At 39.7% G+C, this 13,725-nt stretch overlaps 1 protein-coding gene across 2 annotated transcripts in view; it reads right to left on the bottom strand.

Annotated features, from left to right (window-relative positions):
* Positions 1–13,725, bottom strand: part of LOC122555796 (cohesin subunit SA-1) — a 207,996-nt gene that overhangs the window by 159,118 nt on the left and 35,153 nt on the right. The gene's annotated exons all lie outside the window — the stretch shown is intronic.

Here is a 13,725-nt window from a genome sequence, read left to right as displayed (position 1 = left end):
TGTGGGCACAGGTTTTACAGTTCCTGCGGTGGCAGGGGAAAGTGCCAGGATGGGAGGGTGGGTCATAGGGGGGCGTGGACCTGACCAGGTAGTCACGGAGGGAACGGTCTTTGCGGAAGGCGGAAAGGGGTGGGGAGGGAAATATATCCCTGGTGGTGGGGTCTTTTTGGAGGTGGCGGATATATCGGCGGATGATTTGGTTTATGCGGAGGTTTGTAGGGTGGAAGGTGAGCACCAGGGGCGTTCTGTCCTTGTTACGGTTGGAGGGGTGGGGTCTGAGGGCGGAGGTGCGGGATGTGGATGAGATGCGTTGGAGGGCATCTTTAACCAGGTGGGAAGGGAAATTGCAGTCTCTAAAGAAGGAGGCCATCTGGTGTGTTCTATGGTGGAACTGGTCCTCCTGGGAGCAGATACGGCGGAGGCGGAGGAATTGGGAATACGGGATGGCATTTTTGCAAGAGATAGGGTGGGAAGAGGTGTAATCCAGGTTGCTGTGGGAGTCGGTGGGTTTGCAAAATATGTCAGTGTCAAGTCGGTCGTCACTAATGGAGATGGAGGGGTCCAGGAAGGGGAGGGAGGAGTCAGAGATGGTCCAGGTAAATTTAAGGTCAGGGTGGAATGTGTTGGTTAAACTTTCCCCTGCCACCGCAGGAACTGTAAAACCTGTGCCCACATCTCCTCCCTCACCTCTATCCAAGGCCCTAAAGGAGCCTTCCACATCCAAAGTTTTACCTGCACATCCACTAATATCATTTATTGTATTCCTTGCTCCCGATGCGGTCTCCTCTACATTGGGGAGACTGGGCGCCTCCTAGTAGAGCGCTTTAGGGAACATCTCCGAGACACCCACAACAATCAACCAAACCACCCCGTGGCCCAACATTTCAACTCCCCCTCCCACTCTGCCGAGAACATGGAGGTCCTGGCCTCCTTCACCGCCAGACGCCTGAAGGAAGAACGCCTCATCTTCCGCCTCGGAACACTTCAACCCCAGGGCATCAATGTGGACTTCAACAGCTTCCTCATTTCCCCTTCCCCCACCTCATCCTAGTTTCAAACTTCCAGCTCCGCACTGTCCCCTTGACTTGTCCGGACTTGTCCAACCTGCCTAGCTCCTTTTCCACCTATCCACTCCACCCTCTCCTCCCTGACCTATCACCTTCATCTCCTCCCCCACTCACCTATTGCACTCTATGCTACTTTCTCCCTACCCCCCACCCTCCTCTAGCTTATCTCTCCACGCTTCAGGCTCTCTGCCTTTATTCCTGAAGGGCTTTTGCCCGAAACGTCGATTTTGCTACTCGTCGGAATTGCTGTGCTCTTCCAGCACCACTGATCCAGAATCTGGTTTCCAGCATCTGGAGTCATTGTTTTTACCACATACAAGATCCTGACGGGTCTTGACAAGATGAATGTGTAAAGGCTTCTTCTTCTTGTAAGAGGATCGAGAACAAGAGGTCACTCATTTAAGTGAGATGAGAATGAACCTTTACTTCGCAGAGGGTCATGGATCATTGGAATGCATTTCACCAAAAGGCAAAGGTTGCAGAGTCTTTGAATATTTTTAAGGCAGAGGTAGATACGTTCTTGATCAGCTAGTGTACTAAAAGGTATCCAGAAGTGTGACGTGATCAGATCAGCCTGGAGAAAAGGAGATTTGAATGTTGTTTTTAATGGTCATTAATGGTCTGGGTCCATAAGAAACTGTTAAACATTGCTAAAAGACAAGAAATTGCAGCTTTTCACCTTTCACTCATCCGAAGTAGGACACAAGGAACAGACTTGGAAAAAAAACAGATGCCATTTTATATAGAATAATCAAGATATTCGCTACAAAATTAATCTTATTGGCAACCTCATGAACAGGATGGAGCCATGTGCACACCATATAAGCCCACTATCCCATCTAAAAGATGCCTTGATCAAATTGTTCTATAAACACAAAAACTCATGAAAATGCCTGTTTCCACCACTTCTGGTCCCAAGCAGTTCCTGGTCTACATCAGTTACCCTGACAGAGAAAGATGTCTCAAAAATTGAAGTGACCCCAACCTCTTCACACTGCTGCTATGCAGAAAAATCATGACTGGTCTCCTCCATCAACAGCATACTGCTGTCAAGCCCAAAAGATGTTTTTCCTTACCATACAAATGAGTATTATGTGTGTTTTAGTACTGGTATGATGCCAGGTATGCAGACCCAACATCCCAATGACTGACAACTGTGTCATACAACATGCCCTACTGAGACCATTCACAAATGGCAGCAGGTCACTTATGCTCAACCAGCCCATGCTTGAGATGTGATTCTGCTACTGGAGATCATTCTTGAAATAATCCAGAGTTACACCGGAAAACAATTTATGATCAGCTGGACCTTCTGTCTGCTGCAGTGCACATATTAGAACTTATACACATTAATATTAAAGATCCTGTTTACTTAGGCCAGAAAGAAAATGTTGAAATACACTGCACCTCTTCCCAAAAAAAATAGATCATGGAGACAGCTAAATGCTGTGCACCCATGGCAATTCCCTGACCGATCAGAATGTACCCACCTGGTCTAAGTATTAAGATTGACAGTTAATTGTGCTTGCTCTATTCCATGCCAATCAGCACCTTCTTTTCATTCCATATAAATCTTTTCTTCCACCCCCTCCTACCCCCCGCCAAATTTGATTCTTGCATTCTAGTTTTGATAAGTGCAGCACGAAAAGCTTAAACTTCTAGTACCTTTTTAGAAATGATTTCATTCTAGAGAAACTGTTGCTGCTCATTAAAGAATCAGGAACAACTGGGCACAGATTCAAATATTACAGATTCTGTCATTACCCCCTTTCAAAGTTCAATAAACTGCTATTAAGGGACTTTTCCCATTTAAAGTCCCTCAAATTAGTTGCTCCACTTCCCACCCTCCCCATTGTCCAACTCCTCCACCCACCAATCTACAGATGCCCTTTATCACAGGAAATCAACCTCAAGATCCCCAATCATGTTTTTCAAATACTGCACAGCATCATCCCACCCAACTTGAGAAACCCTCTCGAGCACATGGAAGTGTATTTTTAAGGGAAAATGACCCTAAACAATACACAATTTTCAACAGTTTCCAGAGATTTGAAATGATAAGACTTGGCATGTACCAGGGCCCAACAAAAGTTATTCATTTTCACTGGGTAGAAAACAAAACTCTTGCCACGAAAGCAGGATGCTTAATTTTAATACTTACACAATGCAATGACGTGGCTTTGAAATGTATTGTAACACCTTCCTACCTTGACATTAATTTCCCCCAAGTGCAGATAAATTATCAGACATCTGTGGAACCTCACGTCCAGAAATCTTTATATAGTTGAGCTCAAGTTATTTGAAGTTTGAACAAGAAAGGTAGACAGTAAAGGCAGAAAATCTGCTGGGTGATAAATAGTACAATTAACTAAATATGAAGGGATAAAATTGTTCTTGCTAGTTTGAGGCCATTCAGGTCAGATTGTAGTACCTGAAGTGAGGTACTGAAAGCCAAAGGATTGGAAATAAGTTATGCCCACTCATTGATACCTGCATATGTGCTTCTGTAGAAGGTGGCAGTTTCCTGCTACAATTGCAGAAAAAAAGAGTGCATGGGAGGTTTCAACGATTTAAACTATGAAAGGGGCAAGGGACACTCAACTCTGAAGCAACTGTTATGCTGAATAAATCTTTAAAAGGTTTCAGAGGTATGTCATGTTCTCTAAGGATATCTGTTGCTAACTTCCTCTGCTAGCCTTTTGGTGCATAAGACAGAATCAGCCAGCTGTTGCCTCAAGCATGTTCACAAACCTTACTTCTGAATCATTTCTATTATTGCTTAATCTCTTCTCCTTTAGCCATATTTAACAAAGGATGCTAATAGAAGGAGAAGGGCTTTCAGGAATTTGCATTATGAAAGTTCTCAGAATTTTTGTTTTGTATGTGACACCTTTAATTGTCCACATCTACTTATGCATCATCTCCCATGCCTAATGTTAAATGTATTCTGGAAGCAGGTACAATTACAACATTTAAAAGACATTTGGATAAGTACATGAATGGGAAAGACTTGAAGGGATACGGGCCAAATGCAGGCAAGTGGAACTGGTTTCACTTGGGAATATGGTAAATGTGGACGAGTTGCACCTAACGGTCTGTTTCCATGCTGTATGATTCAATGATTGAAACTGCAATTGGATATCTACATATAAGCTGACCAGGAAATTTAATTCTATTAATGCATTGCCACTCAGGCAGATATAGTCCTATGTCTTACTCTGAAGAGTACAACTTGCAGCAATTTAGGAAAATCAATCACACATTTGTTTATTCATAAATCAAGTATAAAATTACATTATTTCCTAGTAACCAAAAGTATTGAAGTTAATCAAATTAAACCTCATTATCCCATAACAACAAAATATATTTTAATGAGTTATGTTGAAATAGTTTAAAGATTAAATGCCACTGCAATAAGATTTAAAAGAGTTACGTGTACTATGTTGCCTAAAATTCACAACAAAAATACGACAGAAACACAATGCAGTGTTTCTAATTTTGATGACTAAAGGTCCATTATAAATCATGTTTTTTCTTACACACTCTTCTGTAAATCACTACACAAAATAATGCAAAATATATGTGGGCGGCACGGTGGCCCAGTGGTTAGCACTGCTGCCTCACAGCGCCTGTAGACCCGGGTTCAATTCCCGACTCAGGCGACTGACTGTGTGGAGTTTGCACATTCTCCCCGTGTCTGCGTGGGTTTCCTCCGGGTGCTCCGGTTTCCTCCCACAGTCCAAAGATGTGCGGGTCAGGTGAATTGGCCATGCTAAATTGCCCGTAGTGTTAGGTTAAAGGGGTAAAGGTAGGGGTATGGGTGGGTTGCGCTTCGGCGGGTCAGTGTGGACTTGTTGGGCCGAAGGGCCTGTTTCCACACTAAGTAATCTAATCTAATCTAATCTAATCTAATATGCTTCCTGCGTTCAGGCCTCAACTCCTATCATAAATATAGATAATCTGGTCATTAGTACATTGTTGTTTTTGGGAGCTTGCTATCGATGAACTGATTATGGCACATCTGACATTACAACTCCAAAAGTACTTAATTGACTGTAAAACACTTTGGGACATCCTGTGGTCATGAAAGGCGCCACATGAAAAGCAGCTAGTCTTGAAGTGGAACAGATAGGTGATCGAATGTTCACCTCAGGATCAAATACAGAACCATGACCGAGAACAAGCTGGTCTGACTCAGACAGTTGATAGGGGAAGAACAGAATTAATATCAGGGGCAGGAATTGTGTGTTGGGAGCCAAAGACAAGATTCGGAGCTTTCACTGCTGCAGCCGGGTTCAATTCCTGGTCAGGAAATAATAGTTTTTAAGGCCTTGTGGCACTTTGGCACCATCCCTATCCCTGGACTAGGAGGCACTGGTTCAAGTTGCACCTGATACATAATAACATCTCTAAACAAGATAATTACAAAAATAATGAAATAAAAAGATTACATATATTACACTTAATTACTGCACAAAACAGTACTGTGGTTCAACAGGTTCATATTACTCAATGATCTGAATAAACTTGCATTGTTGCAACATAAAATACAAACTTCAAACAAGCTTCCTTCAAAAACAATGTATTTGCTTCATTTGGATTTTTAAAAAATTCAGTGAAAGGATTAACAAGTCAGTTCCATCTGCTTGTATTATGCCCTGCTTCAAAATTATTCTGAGTCAGGACTGGCACATTACCTATCGATAGGTTTTGGTTGAAAGCTCAGATCTGACTTTGTTTTACATCAGCATTAGAAAAAGAAACACAGAACATGAGAGAAATCTGCGGGTTGCCAATAATGCATGTTTGCATCTGCCTCTTCTTTGAAAGCTTGATTCTGTATGGCTATTTAATTCATCAAATATTAACACATTTTCCACTGACAGTGTGTTCAATCATCAAATCCAAAATGGTTAAAGATTTAAAACTCTCAACATTGCTTATTTATTTTAACAGTTCAGCATCACATTACTCAAAGAAAAGATTTTTATCAGTAGACATAATAAATAGGAGCAAGCATAGGCCATTTGCCAAACAAACTGCTCTGCCATTCGATAAGATTATAGTCAGACCAACTGGGACCTCAAAATCCATTTTCTTGCTGTCCCTGTAGCCCAAACTTCCATTATAGATCAAAAATCTGTATGTTCAACCACACAGCCAATTCCAGCTGTACAGAATTCCAAATATTAATTATCCTCAGAAAAGAGATTCCTTGCCTCCATCTTAAGAGGAAGATGCACTTATCTTTACACTTATCTCTGGTTCTCACCTCTCCCAAAGGTGGGATCCATCCTCTCAAAATTTAGCCTGGCAAGTCCCTTTTGAATCTAGTGCGTTTCAATTAGATCACCTCTGATTCAGCTTTTTAAAAAATATTCATTCATGGGATGTAGGTGCCTTTGGCTCAACCAGCATATAGTGCCCACCCTAACTGATCTCTTGAAGATGGTAATTAGCTGCTTTCTCAAACCACTACAGACCACATAGTGTAGACACACCCACAAAACTATTCTGAGCACCCCAATAATTCTAAGACCAAGCTGCTCAACCCTTCTTCATGAGACAACCTCTCCATGCCAGGAATCAACTTTAAGCTTTCTCTGAACTGTTTCAAACACAAAATGTGTTGGCCTGGGGGAAGCATTTTATTTTCTGGTGATGTGCCTTTAAGAACGAGTTCTCTGGGAGTTGATTTATTACATGTATGGCATTTTACAAAAAATGATCATGTGATCAAGATGCCTGGACACATATGTAGAATTGCATACAGTAATCAAGAGCTTAATTACAGGGTTGCCTAGATTTTGGGTACAGCTCTGGGTTTTAGTTTTTAGAAAAATCTGGTGGCTGTATTCAGCACAGCTCATTTGAAATAGAACATAGAACATAGAAAAGTACAGCACAGAACAGGCCCTTAAGCCCACGATGTTGTGCCGAGAATTAATCGTAGTGTAAAATATAGTAACTTAACCTATGCACCCCTCAACTCACTGCTATCCATGTGCATGTCCAGCAGTCACTTAAATGTCCCCAATGACTCTGCTTCAACCACCTCAGCTGGCAACTCATTCCATGCATTCACAACTCTCTGCGTAAAGAACCTACCTCTGACGTTTCCTTTATACCTTCCTCCTAATATCTTCAAACTATGACTGCTTGCATCACTTCGCATTTATCCAGGTTCAACTCCATCTGCCATTTCTCAGCCCGGCTCTGCATCCTGTCTATGTCGTGCTACAACCTGCAGTAGCCCTCTACACTATCGACAACACCTCCAACCTTTGTGTCATGTGTGTGCTGGCTTAAAGAATGGAAACCTGTTGTTAACTGATGGTCTACAATCTCTGTGGGGGCTACTAGCAACTGATGGATTTCTGAGATAGCCAAGCTGAGAACAAAGATTTCCAAATTCACAATGAGGTTCTGAGTTGAGGTACCTATGCTTAAGATACTAGCAATGTCTGCATTGAACTGGAATTCTACAACCATGGGGCAGTGGAAAAGGAGATTCCATTATCTAATAGTAATGACTGGAGTTTTGGGGTTTAAATCAAATGTATTTGGAGGAAATTGAATGTAGTAATAACTATGCCTACTGAAATTTCGATATAGTTAAAGCAACTGATCTTTAAGATAGAGTGCAGTTATGAATATTCATCTTAAAGATTTTTTTGTTTAGCAAGCTTCTATTTAAACCAAAAACCTTGTGGGGGAGTGGGGTTCATTATTTTTGTAAATATGTTATTAAATACTTTAATCTAAAGACAGAACAATCCCTTTTCTTCTGTGGTAATAACCTAGAATATTTCTTTAAGGAGAATAACACAACAGGTATGGTCTCACTAACATCGTACATTTGTAGTAAGACTTCCGTACATATATACCCCATTCCCATTGCAATGAAATCTAACATACTATTTGATTAATTACTTGCACATATATGGCATTGAGACAGGAATATGGCAATGGTAAAGAGGATCAGCCATGATTATACTGAATGGTGAGGCAGACTTGAAGGACTGATTGGCCTACGCTTGTTTCTACCTTTAATGTACCTGAATGCTTACCTTCAGAAATCAGTGTACAAGGTCACACAATCCTACATTTTTTTTTATTCTTCCAGCAAAGTGGACAACTTCACATTTTTCACTACACTCCATGTGTCAAATGTGTCACTCACCTAACCTGCCTCTATCCCTTTAAAGATTTTATATCTTCCTCACAACATGCTTTCCTACTCACCTTCATATAAATCAGCAAATCTGACTACAATATAAATATCTTCATCAGAATCACTAATATACATAGTTGAGATCCCAACACTGATCCCTGTGAAACTTCACTCAGTACTGTTTGCCAACAAAATGATCCATTTATTTCCGAGTGTTTCCTGATACTTATTTAATCCTTTATTCATGCTTATATTACCCCAACACAATGAAATTATAGACCAGATTTTGTAACGAACAAACTTCCATCTTTGAATATGCTTTTCATAAATGGCCATTAAACCAAACTTCCTCAGCTTGATATTCATCATTTTGTTGGGGAGAGAGAAACAACAAAGGATCATCATGTTAATTACAATCATAAGATTTATTACAACCACTTAAGAGCAGGGAGATAACACATTTATATTAATGTCATTGGCCACAACTGGCCATTCAATTTTCCAAACAACTGACAGTTGATTAATAACAGCACAGTTACTGTACATTGTATGAAATTAATTCAGAGAGAAAGCTAATTATAACACTGAAAAACTGAACAGATTTGCTCACTGTTATATTAAACAGGATCGGGATGATCATTTTTAAATCCAAACTGCAGAAAAAAGCTGATTGTCTTGCACAATGCACTGAACACCAAGACTACATGAATGTCATATACATGGGGTAGAGTGAGGAAATAAACAACATTCAGAAATGGAAGACTGAAGAATTTTGTTTTGTACAGGAACGTCAAAAGATTTCCATTTGGTAGTAAATACAGTAAAGGACATGAATGCCACAAACCATCTAAACAAAAATTCTTCGTGAATTTTTGAACTATACTAATAAAGCTGCTTCACAGTTGTGCATACAAGTAAATTGTTAATTATGTTATTTCCCACAAGATTGGCAATTAAAAAATACTAACAGCCTGGACTATTATATACTTAATATGCAATCTTCATTTTGACGCGACACTTAACTAATCTCTGAACTAGCATCACTACCTCATTGCAAAGATCTGAAATACCTTGCAGAAGAGATTAGCTCATCAACATTCTACAAAAGAAAGTTGAAAAGATTGTCTTAACTGCTAAAAGGGAAACAGAAAGAAAAATAAAACTTTTATAATATGGAATCTTTTCCAATCTCATATTTTAAGGCACTTGTGAAGTGTGGTCACTCTTGTGATGTAGGAAATATGGCACAATCTCAGCAATATGATCCATTTCAGGGATGTTGGCTCAGAAATATGCATTGGTCAGAATACCTTAGAAAACACCAGGTGTTTTAAATGGTGCCATGGATTTATTTTTAAAAAACACCCACCTAACTGATCAATGTCTCATCTCAAGGACAGCACATCAACAGTGCAGTATTCCTTCCTAAGTTGTTAGGTCTAGAATGCCTCCTCAACACTTCAGTATTATGCAATATTATCCATCTACCTCGAAATACTTTTTGTACTTTTGTACTCTTAACTATAATTGGCAAAGTTAGTTATGTAAGTTTCCAATGTCAATGAAACATTCTTTAGTGTGACACTAAAGAAAACACTTCAAAAACATACTTAAAAGTTAGCATTTAGATATCACATCAGACTGCACTGCAAATACTTTCTCCAAGGGACCTCTAAATTCTTACTAATTTTTATATACTGTATCATACTAATTACATTAATGTTCAACTGCCATGTTTCAATGCCAGTTACATTCTTATTCAGGTACAATATCATCAAGGAGTCTTTAGCAAGCAGTAATCTCAGAGGAACTCATAGGAGTCACTGAAATTTGGATCCTTCACAATGTTCAGATGTTGAAATGTCATTGCTGGAAATTGCTCCAAATATCAATCAAATAGAGATAAATAATTTCTAACAGATCTCCTGTGCCATTACTTATTGATGAATTAGAGGATCCTACGTAATCAGGTCCTTTTTTTAAAAAAATCAAACTAAATTAATGTACTTGACCTATTGAGAACATTTGGGACTCAGTGATATTTTCAAGTTTAAATTCTGTAATATGCTAACATTTGTACACAATATATTGTGCAAGAAGAGACATTTATTGTGGTTAATTTGAAATGTATGACTCTTTTGTATATTTTAGGGGCTGCAAATAAAAGCTGTATGCTAATTTAAAATAAAGAAATAAATGTAAAAAGAATATCATCCCGAAAGTACATGAATTTATGAGGACCATTCTAGAAACGTTTATGTACGTACATAAAATCTTTGCAAAAAAGACTAGCCTATAAGAAATTAATATATATTAATAAATAATATAATATACATTAATATATAATGTATAATATATATTATACACATACACAGGCAAATACTTAGAGGCAAAGTACATACATTATGTACTGAAAACAAAAACTGCTGGAAATCACAGGAGGTCAGGCAGCATTCATGGAAAGAGAGCAAATTAACGTTGAGTCGAGATGATTCTTCATTATGTTCACATTCCACACATTTGATTTGCATATGCAGCGTTTGCCGATATACTAAATATATTTATACACAAGCATTACAAAAAAGTTGTTTTGAATATATTAGCTGGAAACAATCGATTGGATTAGAATTGAACTGACATCCCAACGTCTTGAAATCTTAGATTCTCGGATGGCTCAAAAATTACCTCAATATCAGTGCTAAATTCCAAAGCCATGAGGTGGAGCCACAATTAGAAAACCCAAGAGAGAATTATCTGGAAGGTAAATGGGATCATCTCCCAACTCCGTGCAGGGATTACTCATTAGAAGCAAGTACGTTGTTCTACAAACTCTGGCTGAAATAGGAACTTACCCTAGCCAAAATCTAACCTAACTGAAACAAATTAATCTGCCACGGGTAATGAAGGAGCAGGTGGACAGAGCAAGCGAACAAGGGAACAGAGCAAGGGAGTGAAGGACCAGACTGGGGGGAAGGAACGATGGAGGGTAGGGGAAGGACCCGAATGAGAGGGGCATAACAAGCCAGTTAATTCATTTTGTGTTTAAAGAAACTGTTTGCTCCAGACTAGGGTAGAAATAGAAAAGACTATGGCAAGACCTAACCGGTTCTCTTCCACTTACCCATCTTGCAAGCTCAAACTCTGTCTGCTGATTGACTATACATGAGTTGCAAGATATTTCACAGAACTCAATCCAGTAGCTACATTTTAAAAACACCGTGAGGCTGAAACCAAAGTGATTAAGTTCAACTCAGATCCAGTCATGTCAACTTTCAAAACCTTATCACTTTAACATCTGACTTAATTTACATATCACTTAATCTATCCCCCATTTTGTAACCTGTTGGCATTTGTGTGTGCATGTGCAACTGGAGCATTTTTTACACTTCTACGTAAACCAGTTAAAGAAAACAAATACTATTTTCACTTTTCCAAAAAAATTTAAGGCGTACTGCAGCAACTCAACAAGACTCCTTTGACAACACTTTTTAAACTTATGACCCCGACAGAGAAGGACCAAGACAGTAAATGCATGGGAGAACCAACACCCACAAATTCTCTTCATCTGAACTGGAATACAGAGCTTGGAGTCAAGTGGTGAGGAAATATAAAATGTACAGGTGGAGAAACGAATACTATTGTGGAGAAGTAGAAATTTGGGTTGGAATGATCCACAATGGTGAAATTCTGAAAGGAATGGGTGGCTAGCGACAGTATTATGATAAGTTCTCAAGATTGTTACTGTGTTCTGAAAAAGATATCTCAGTAAGGATCAAGTTGGTTACTTGTACAGGGGAAAGAATCTCATTTACAAAGAAGAGTTAGTTATATAGAAGACATTTAGAAAAGTTTCTGAACTCAGGGATAGATGATTGTTAGACATGTCTCAAGGTCTGGAATCTTACAGTGACTATGAAAGGCACATCAGGGAGAAGTGAGTATAGAAATCAGTTACTTTAAAATACAGTTGACAATTTCATAAAATATAAAGAAATTATCAGATGTGACATGACAGAATAGGGTGTATGAATATTTGAGAAGTGGTTCCACATTATAACAGCAGTTGGAAGGTGTTCATGAGGTTAGCAAACAGACCAAGAGTTATCAAGGCTTTTCTGGTTTAAGGAAAGGGTAAAGATTTCGAGAATTACAAAGAACTATTCTGCATTCTTGAATTATATAAAATAAATGCATACAGTGAAAATGCATAGGGCTTTTGTGATGTATGGGTTGGGATCCGACATCTAAAGCAGGAGGACTGGCTTCAAGCCCCACCTGTTCCAGAGGTGCATCATAACATATCTGAACAGGCTAATTAATACTATCAGCACCGAAAATATATAGGGCTGTTTGTTGAACAATGATGGTGTCCCTGCCTATGATCTAGGAGGTTCACTCTCACTCTCAGGTTCAGGTCCCACCTGCTCCAAAAGTATGAAATAACATTGCTGAACTAGTTGATTAGAGAATATCTATACGAGATATCATTTAGGGGAGAAGGGACAGTGGTTCACTTTTGACCAAAAAAAAGAGTGCATATATGGTACAGTGGTAGAGTCCTGACCTGAGACAGGAAATTTGGATTCAAGTCCCACTTGCTTCAGAGGTGTGTCATTGATGAAAATAGCGATATGTAGTTTAAGGGTTCTTGTGGCGCAGTGGTAGTATCGCTCTAGAAGTGAATAACAATGCCTCCGAACAAGTTGGTCAGATGACTTTCTTTTCAAAACAATGAAAGTGCAATGCCAGAGTGTGATGCAACAGCTGTTATAGAGTCATAGAGATGTATAGCATGGAAACAGATCCATTGGTCCAACCCGTCCTTGCCGACCAGATATCCCAACCCAATCTAGTCCCACCTGCCAGTACCCGGCCCATATCCCTCCAAACCCTTCCTATTCATATACCCATCCAAATGCGACTTAAATGCTGCAATTGTACCAGCCTCTACCATTTCCTCTGGCAGCTTATTCCATACCCGTACCACCTCTCTGTGTGAAAAAGTTGCCCCTTAGGTCTCTTTTATATCTTTACCCTCTCACCCTAAATCTATGCCCTCTAGTTCTGGACTCCCCCACCCCAAGGACAAGACTTTGCTTATTTACCCTATCCATGCCCCTCATAATTGTGTAAACCTCTATAAGGTCACCCCCCAGCCTCCGACGGTCCAGGGAAAACAGCCCCACCTGTTCAGCCTCTCCCTATAGCTCAAATCTTCCAACCCTGGAAACATCCTTGTAAATCCTTTCTGAACCCTTTCAAGTTTCACAACATCTTTCCGGTAGGAAGACGACCAGAATTGAACCCAATATTCCAGCGGTGGCCTAACCAAGGTCATGTACAGCCACAACATGACCTCCCAACTCCGGTACTCAATACTCTGACCAATAAAGGAAAGCACAGCAAACGCCTTCTTCACTATCCTATCTACCTGCGACTCCACTTTCAAGGAACTATGAACCTGCACTCCAAGGTCTCTTTGTT

Source organism: Chiloscyllium plagiosum, unplaced genomic scaffold (assembly GCF_037043375.1).
Source record: "Chiloscyllium plagiosum isolate Xiang-an unplaced genomic scaffold, Cpla_swu_hap1 HiC_scaffold_13, whole genome shotgun sequence".
Taxonomy (NCBI): Eukaryota; Metazoa; Chordata; class Chondrichthyes; order Orectolobiformes; family Hemiscylliidae; genus Chiloscyllium; species Chiloscyllium plagiosum.
Note: the sequence above shows the minus strand (reverse complement) of the source record. Positions and strands in the feature narration are given on the sequence as shown.